Below are 10,058 nucleotides of genomic sequence, written 5' to 3'. Positions count from 1 at the left end.
GCATCCTGCCTCCTTAGGAGTCCATCACTCTTCTTACTATGTGTGCCGTTTCTAGGATCACACTCTTCTGCATGAGTCCTGGAGCTACTTCAGCCTCTAGTTTTTCTAGATTCCTTTTCAGGGATCTTGGGATCGTGCCTAGTGCTCCTATGATTATGGGTACGATTTCCACTGGCATATCCCATATCCTTCTTATTTCTATTTTCAGATCTTGATACTTATCCATTTTTTCCCTCTCTTTCTCTTCAACTCTGGTGTCCCATGGTATTGCGACATCAATGAGTGATACTTTCTTCTTGACTTTGTCAATCAACGTCACGTCTGGTCTGTTTGCACGTATCACCCTATCCGTTCTGATACCATAGTCGCAGAGGATCTTTGCCTGATCGTTTTCTATCACTCCCTCAGGTTGGTGCTCGTACCACTTATTACTGCAAGGTAGCTGATGTTTCTTGCACAGGCTCCAGTGGAGGGCTTTTGCCACTGAATCATGCCTCTTTTTGTACTGGTTCTGTGCAAGTACCGGGCATTCACTTGCTATGTGGTTTATGGTTTCATTTTTCGTATTGCACTTCCATACATATGGGAGAGATGTTATTTCCGTCTATCGTACTTTAAACATATCTGGTTCTTAGGGCCTGATCTTGTGCCGCTGTTATCATTCCTTCAGTTTCCTTCTTTAGCTCTCCCCTCTGTAGCCATTGCCAATTGTCATCGCTGGCTAGTTCTTTAGTCTGTCTCATGTATTGTCCGTGCATTGGTTTGTTGTGCCAGTCCTCTGTTCTTTCTGTCTTTCTCCTGTCTCTGTATATTTCTGGGTCTTCGTCTACTTTTATTAGTCCTCTCCCATGCACTCTTTAGCCACTCGTCTTCACTGGTTTTCAGATATTGCCCCAGTGCTCTGTTTTCGATGTTAACGCAGTCCTCTATACTTAGTAGTCCTCTCCCTCCTTCCTTTCGTGTTATGTATAGTCTGTCCGTATTTGCTCTTGGGTGTAGTGCTTTGTGTATTGTCATATGTTTCCTGGTTTTCTGATCTATGCTGCGGAGTTCTGCCTTCGTCCATTCCACTATTCCTGCACTGTATCTGATTACTGGCACTGCCCATGTGTTTATGGCTTTTATCATATTTCCGGCGTTGAGTTTTGACTTGAGTATCGCCTTGAGTCTCTGCATATATTCTTTCCTGATCGTGTCCTTCATCTCTTGGTGTTTTATATCTCCTCCTTCCATTATTCCCAGGTATTTGTATCCTGTCTCATCTATGTGTTTGATGTTGCTCCATCTGGTAGCTTTATCCCTTCAGTTCTCGTTACTTTGCCTTTTTGTATGTTGACTAAGGCGCATTTTTCTATTCCAAACTCCATCCTGATGTCCCCAGATACAATCCTTACAGTCTGGATTAGGGTATCTATTTCCTTGATGCTCTTACCATACAGCTTGATGTCGTCCATGAACATCAGATGGTTGATTCTGTTGCCTCTTTTCTTGAGTTGGTAGCCGGCATCCATCTTCTGTAGTACTTTTGTCATGGGAATCATGGCTACTACGAAGAGTAGTGGGGACAGTGAGTCGCCCTGGAAGATCCCTCTCCTGATATTAACCTCTGCTAGTCTTATTCCAGAGCTTGTAAGTATTGTATTCCAGTTGCGCATTGTATTTTTGAGGAAGCTGATGGTATTTTCCTCTGCCCCATATATTTTCAGGCATTCTATTAGCCATGTGTGTGGTATCATGCCGAAGGCTTTCTTATAGTCTATCCATGCCATGCTTAGGTTGGTTTTCCTTCTCCTACTGTTCTTCATTACCATTTTGTCTATCAGGAGCTGGTCTTTTGTGCCCCTACACTTCCTTCTGCAGCCTTTCTGTTGGTGGGGGATGGTGTTTGTCTCCTCTAGGTAGTTGTATAGCCTTTCACTGATGATACCTGTTAGTAACTTCCACATTATTGGTAGGCAGGTGATAGGCCTGTAGTTACTGGCTATATTTCCCTTACTCTTGTCTTTTTGTACTAGGGATGTTCTTCCTATGGTCATCCATTTGGGTGCTTGGTGATTTGAGATACAATGCTGGAGTTGTTCTGCTATTCGTGGGTGTAGGGCCTTGAAGTTTTTGAGCCAGTATCCATGGACTTCATCGGGACCTGGGGATTTCCAGTTTGGCATTTTCTTTAGTTGGTGTCTGACTGTGTCTGTCGTGATCTCTGTGAATCTTTGTTTTATTCTCCCTGTTTCTTCTTCCTTGACTTCCTGGAGCCATGTTGCATGTTTGTTGTGTGATACCGGATTGCTCCATATGTTTTCCCAGAGTGTCTTACTTGGTTCGGCTTCAGGAATTTCTGGGTGGTTGTCTTCCCCTCTTAGTTGGCTGTATAGTCTTTTCTGGTTGGTTCCGAATAGTTTGTTCTGTTGGTATCCCTTATTCCTGTTCATGTACCGTTGGATCTTATGTGCTTTGGCCTTAAGCCTCTGTTTTACATCTTATTATTATTATTATTATTATTATTATTATTATTATTATTATTATTATTATTATTATTATTATTATTATTATTATTATTCAGTACTGAATTGAAATTCAAGCTTCCAAAGAATATGGTGTTCATGAGGAAGAAGTAAAAGGAAGTGTTTGTGTGTCGTTGTCTGTGTGTAAATAGTTGGAGCGTCCTTTTTGTCTGATAAAAAAAAATCGCAGGTACTATGGCCCAAGTTCACTAATAATGTTCATACATTTATCACTTATTTACCTCTGCAGAGGTAATGAAGTAAAAGGAAGTGTTTGTGTGTGTGTGTGTCTGTATGTGGATGTGTGTTTGTTTGTGTGTTGGTACGTCCTTGTTGTCTGATAAAAAAATTACCAGCACTATGGGCCCAGTTCACAAAATAATATTCCTACATTTTTCACGTTTTTCCCTCCCTCTTATCCTTACTAACTTCAACTTTGGAAACATGGAATCTATTTTCTACTCATTCTAACGAGCGCTCATCAACCACTCCCAAACTCACAACGCCTTCCTGGACCTCATTCATTTCACGACTCATCTTACGAGAGCTGAATCGCACTGAATGACCCTCCGAAGGACAGCCTCCCCATGCATACCCATTAATCATTCGTACGCTTCTTCACTTCGATAATCATGTCTGGAGATAGCTCTTCGCCAGACTTTTTCTTCTTAGAAACCCTCTTCGCTTTCTTTAATGCGAAAGTAATGAAATATCACCTGTCGTGGACGACTGTTTTCCAGGTATTGCCACAAAGATCTCCTACTCCATCTCATTGTTGTTTCTAAAAATTCAGAGAATTATAAGCCTTTATTCGTATGATTTTCTTCTTTCCTCGATGCTTAGGTAGCATCAGATAGCGACCTCGTTATCGATGGTTTTATCTTGCTTTGTTTTTTTTTTTTTTCTTCTTCGTCTTGCTTTGTTCCTTTGTCGTTTTCTGGGCAAGGGAAATATACAGCAAAAACAAAGAAGATAAAAAATGGAGATATTTGTTGATATTTCGTCATACTCTAATTTGGAGTATCTTGATGAAGCAATTAACTTTAGGAAAGCTTGAGGGAAGTGCTAGACGCCACAGATATACATACATACATACATATATATATTATATATTATATATATATATATATATATATATATATATCTATATATATATATATATAGATATATATATAATATATATATTATATGTGTGGCGTCTAGCACTTCCTCAAGCTTTCCTAAAGTTAATTGCTTCATCAAGATACTCCAAATTAGAGTATGACGAAATATCAACAAATATCTCCATTTTTTATCTTCTTTGTTTTTGCTGTATATTTCCCTTCCCAGCCAGAAAACGACAATATATATATATATATATATATATATATATATATATATATATATTATATATATATATATATATATATATATAATATCTATATATATATATAATATAATTATATATAGGTATATTTGAATGAATAGTTATAGTCACTGTCTATCACTGTTTACAAACCAGGCAACGGTTCCAATCCCGCAGTGGGAGGTAAGGGGGGGGGGGGGGGGGGGCGTTTGTGAATCGATTACACTGGAATAAGGTCTGAAGCCGTATGTGCAGACAGTATGGTACAGTAGCTTTTAAGAGTATGAAGAAAAATAATATATTCAGTAAATAGAATTTATTTATAGTGAAGAGGCTGGGGCGGGGGTTGGGGGGGGGGGGGGGGAGGGGGGGGGGTTAGAGTTTGATCGGGGCTGAGGGCAGGGAGCGTCAAGCCCAGAGTTAGGTCATTGTACAATTATGTTTTATAAATGAAATCATACAGAAAGCCTTCAAGAATCTATTCGATTCTCCTCTACAAAGAGGATTCGAAGGCTTTCTGTAGAGTTTTATTCCTTAAAATAGATTGGTGCAGTTATTCAAAAGTGGATTTGTTTCTCCAGTGAAGATCATAATACTGTCCAAAAGTTGAGCCGAAATGGACAGTATTCTACGACCGTTAACACCGTTTACGCGAAAAATTCTGAGTGATCGATCTTCCGAAGAAAATTTTGAAGAAATTGCTCCGAAGCGAGGCTCCTGAACTGGCCACAAAATCTCCGTCCGTTTTATGACCATTGGGGTCAGGAAACATGTTTTCATGGCCTGATTTGTTATTCATCTCTCTCTCTCTCTCTCTCTCTCTCTCTCTCTCTCTCTCTCTTGTTAAGGGAGGCGATCATTCTAACCGATAATTCAAACATAGTTAAAAAAAAATGTTTGAATTGAAGATATTATTATTATTATTTTTTTTTTTTTTTTTTTTCGTGCTCTATCACAGTTCTCCAATTCGACTGGGTGGTATTTATAGTGTGGGGTTCCGGGTTGCATCCTGCCTCCTTAGAAGTCCATCACTTTTCTTACTATGTGCGCCGTTTCTAGGATCACACTTCTGCATGAGTCCTGGAGCTATTTCAGCCTTTAGTTTTTCTATATTTCTTTTCAGGGACCTTGGGATCGTGCCTAGTGCTCCTATGATTATGGGTACAATTTCCACTGGCATATCCCATATCCTTCTTATTTCTATTTTCAGATCTTGATACTTATCCATTTTTTTCCTCTCTTTCTCTTCAACTCTGGTGTCCCATGGTATTGCGACATCAATGAGTGATACTTTCTTCTTGACTTTGTCAATCAACGTTACGTCTGGTCTATTTGCACGTATCACCCTATCTGTTCTGATACCATAGTCGCAGAGGATCTTTGCCTGATCGTTTTCTATCACTCCCTCAGGTTGGTGCTCGTACCACTTATTACTGCAAGGTAGCTGATGTTTCTTGCACAGGCTCCAGTGGAGGGCTTTTGCCACTGAATCATGCCTCTTTTTGTACTGGTTCTGTGCAAGTGCCGGGCATTCGCTTGCTATGTGGTTTATGGTTTCATTTTTCGTATTGCACTTCCTACGTATGGGAGAGATGTTATTTCCATCTATCGTTCTTTGGACATATCTGGTTCTTAGGGCCTGATCTTGTGCCGCTGTTATCATTCCTTCAGTTTCCTTCTTGAGCTCTCCCCTCAGTAGCCATTGCCACGTATCATCGCTGGCTTGTTCTTTAGTCTGTCTCTTGTATTGTCCGTGCATTGGTTTGTTGTGCCAGTCCTCTGTTCTGTTTGTCATTCTCCTGTCTCTGTATATTTTTGGGTCTTCGTCTACTTTTATTGGTCCTTCTTCCCATGCACTCTTTAGCCACTCGTCTTCACTGGTTTTTAGTTTCCTTCTTTAGCTCTCCCCTCTATACTTAGTAGTCCTCTCCTTCCTTTCGTGTTATGTATAGTCTGTCCGTATTTGCTCTTGGGTGTAGTGCTTTGTATATTTTCATATGTTTCCTGGTTTTCTGATCTATGCTGCGGAGTTCTGCCTTCGTCCATTCCACTATTCTTGCGCTGTATCTGATTACTGGCACTGCCCATGTGTTTATGGCTTTTATCATATTTCCGGCGTTGAGTTTTGACTTGAGTATCGCCTTGAGTCTCTGCATATATTCTTTCCTGATTGTGTCCTTCATCTCTTGGTGTTTTATATCCCCTCCTTCCATTATTCCCAGGTATTTGTATCCAGTCTCATCTATGTGTTTGATATTGCTCCCATCTGGTAGCTTTATCCCTTCAGTTCTCGTTACTTTGCCTTTTTGTATGTTGACTAAGGCGCATTTTTCTATTCCAAACTCCATCCTGATGTCCCCTGATACAATCCTTACAGTCTGGATTAGGGTATCTATTTCCTTGATGCTCTTACCATACAGCTTGATGTCGTCCATGAACATCAGATGGTTGATTATGTTGCTTCTTTTCTTGAGTTGGTATCCGGCATCCATCTTCTGGATTATTATTATTATTATTATTATTCAGATTTACTTGAAATTCAAGCTGCCAAAAAGATACAGTGTTCAGTTGAAAGAAGTAGCAGAAGGTAATGGGAAATGCAGAAAGAAGAGATCAGTCATTCAGAAAGAAAACAATAGATTAAAAAATAGTAAATATACTTTAAAATGTAAGTAAATTATTAGAATGAAAGGAGAACTGAATTAAGGGAGCAATGCAATTGCACGACCTCCTCAGAGGGAGAGATTTCCACAGTTCAGCGGTGTGAGGGATAAAGGACCTCTGGAATTGAGTAAGAAATGAGACAAGGAAAATGTGCCTGTTCATGAGGCATCACTGAGGGGAAAGGTAGATGATTAGGAATTGGAGACCATTTCTATAAAATGGGAATAAAATTGCTGTAACATTAAACATCTTAAGAATCAGTTGAGAATACACTTGTCTGTGGGGGTCCTGCTAAGCAAACTTAATTGATGATAAGCCGTAGAGGAAAGTGATTGTAGATTTCTTCTTAATACGAATGTTATTGTCAAGATTGTTGTAGATATTTCTAGTGGGGACGAAGCAAAACAAAACTTTCAGTTTCGTGACGTTGGCTCTGAATTTTAATCCGATGTACTATAATTAACTCGGGTACAAATTCGTTGTGAATACTACGTGAGAAATGCTGGAAAAGTTCCCGCCTTTCCAAAAATTCGGTAATATTAATCCTCTCTTGTGTGGGCCACCCTCCTTTCCTTAATTAAATGCAAGAGTTCGAAATGCGATTTTGTCACTGCTAAGAAACAGTCTGCTTCTGATGTGCTTTCAGTACAGCATTGAGAAGGTGAACTCTAATTATGAAAATTTTTTTTTTTTTCTGTCATACTTTATGAGATCCTCACAGACATGATTATCTGCTGGCTTCTAAATGGGAAAGGTCCAGTTTATTATTTTATAAGATTGTTTTCCGTCAAGATGGAAAGAAGCGTTTGGTGTCCATGTTTAAAGTTTTGAGAGTTTTAATCTTAGTTTTTCACAATTTTCGCGTCAGTAGACCTACATTTCCTTTAGGGAATAAAATGTCGCACGATTATCAGTCTTGGCAAAAATAAAAACGATTTTTATTTTGATTTGTTTTATCTTATTTCATTTTATTATTCTTTAATAACAACCGCTATGGACAAGACGACGACACGAAAATATGACTTACTTGGCAGTGACATAAGTCAGGGTCCTTAACAGCGTTATTTTTTTCATTCCTTCAGAAATAGCGCTCTTGAAATAACGGATGAAAAGGAGGCAAATGATTGATAATTCTCGAGCGAATGACTCCGGGGGTATAATCTCAGATTATTGGGTGTTTATGATCCAGTGCATCCTTCATTTTTCCAGTCACTAATGAGAGCTCTGTCACGTTCATCACTCAAGGAACAAATTGACTTCGTTTTCGCCAGTTGCATAAATGTGCGTTGACTTGCCTGGCAAACGCTCCCTCCTCACGCGAAAAGTACCTTGTGAGTAACAAACCTCAGCATTTGTTACGGAAAGGTCTTAATTATTCAACTGCAAACCTTAGTTGCAATCAAGTTCGCCCTTCCAATATTGGTGACTTTGTTTCGGTCACTGGAAACTATTTAGCTGTTTATTCAATAATATAACTCGATGGAGTTTCAAGTCCTTGATGTCCAATAGCTTCAGCGTATTGATACGAGAAAATTTGGTGGACTTATTTCACAATGGATCCCTTACTGGGAAAACAGTGAGTCTTTATACTAGTTTTTCTGGTAATTCTGTTTAACTGCATTTCTAACATTATTTTCTGACGGAGAGAGAAAGTTTTGGATACATATATGTGTGTGTGTTCGTGTGTGCGTACAGTACGATAGTGTAAATGAATCGGAAACCGAACACAAAAGCATTAATTTCCTATCGCTCTGTGAGCTCTCTCTCTCTCTCTCTCTCTCTCTCTCTCTCTCTCTCTCTCTCTCCGGATCCGTTAATGAAATGTAAATGGAGCATCGTCTTGAATGTTCAATTTCATGGAAGACCCAAAACATTTATTTCCAACCGAATTACAGATCGCTCAGACGCTCTCGAAAGTTTGGCTTCCTATGAAAAACGGGTCTTGTGGTGTACTTTGCCTTTTGACGCTTGTTCCGACTTCCTTGAAGAATCGCCATTGGTTCATTTTACAGAATCAGTCTCAGAGTCCCGAAAGGAAATTCCGTTGACTGTCCTCGAGGGATTCGTCGTGGAAAGAAACGCAACAGAAAACGGGAGCATTTCGGTCTCACTATACTGAGTGAGATTTGCTTTCTAGCCTCGCACCTGCCACTAAAGATGGCGGCTTCTTGCTAGGGCTTTCTTCCTGTTCTTAATTCAAAACAGTTCTTGGGTCACTGTGGCTAGTTCCACAATAGGGTGATTGGGTGCCTGTGCGAGGCTAGAATGACAGGGTGGCTCAAAAAAGAAAAATACGAACTCTACGTCCGTATGCGAGAGTTTGATGCAGACTTCAACTTGACACAAATAGTTATCACTGCACTTGTCTTTAGCACAAGTAACCGAGAATGAAATTACTTATAATTAAGTGTTATTGCGAGTGACTTTAATAAAGTATTTAAGTAAAGACCACCTTGTGATATACATAGTCTGCTGACTATATCTGAAGACGAATTCAAAGCCAGTCGAGCATTTGGAACCGTAAGGGGACCAAGGAACGAAGGCAGGGGATGATAATGGCGTTATTAGGCTGATCTCTAATCTGTTTGTAATATGTTTTTTCTTTTGCGTCTAAATCCAAGTTATGGGCAAGAGTTTTGTCGAATCCGGTTTGGCTTAAACTAGTGAGGTTAAATTGGTGGTTTATCTCGCTAAGATAAACCAAAAACAGGTTACTGAGGCTGGTTTGAGAGAGACGAAGACCTAGGCCTATGTTGTAGTGGGCAGGACAGACCATTGAACAAGTTCATTGATTGATTGACTGATTGTCTTTGTCACATGACTGATAGTGGCTGTATACACGAGATTGTAGGAACTATTCATGATTTAATTGCTAGCGAATTTTCAATGTGTCGATATTGGCTTTATGCCATCACGTTGGTTCACCTGGTGACTTTCGTATGAGAGAGAGAGAGAGAGAGAGAGTTAATTTACCTTAATTTGGCAGTTTGAATGACTTTCTAATCCCTGCTTTCCCTTCCTTTCGTCGCCGGTTACTCAGAAAATAAAACCAAAAACGAAATGCGTAGTTGTTCCCATCACGGTATTTATTGTATGAGTTTTTGTTTAAATCATTGTTTCGGTGCCTATTACTTACAGCTCTTACAGTGCTAAATCATGGTGTCCAAGCAATAAATTCCTGTTCATGATTCAGAAAGCGCCTGAACTTTGCACTGTCACAGCTGGATGAGGGGAGAGAGAGGAGAGAGAGAGAGAGAGAGAGAGAGAGAGAGAGCCTGCCAAGACATATTCCAGTTCGTATTGATGGCGACAATAATTTTCTCCTCTGTTAGACCACTGAGGTTAACGGTTGGTTTTTATCTCGTTTAGGTACGGGTTTATTATTTAAATAAATAACGACAGCAGGTGACTCGGGTTGGTTTAAGAGAGACAAATAAAATGCTCTCTCTCTCTCTCTCTCTCTCTCTCTCTCTCTCTCTCTCTCTCTCTCACACACACACACACACACTAATTCACTCACTATTTTGTCTCTTCTGAAAGAATAT

This window comes from Macrobrachium nipponense, chromosome 18, assembly GCF_015104395.2.
Source record: "Macrobrachium nipponense isolate FS-2020 chromosome 18, ASM1510439v2, whole genome shotgun sequence".
Taxonomy (NCBI): domain Eukaryota; kingdom Metazoa; phylum Arthropoda; class Malacostraca; order Decapoda; family Palaemonidae; genus Macrobrachium; species Macrobrachium nipponense.
The sequence above is the reverse complement of the archived record's forward strand: the minus strand, read 5'-3'. Positions refer to the sequence as shown.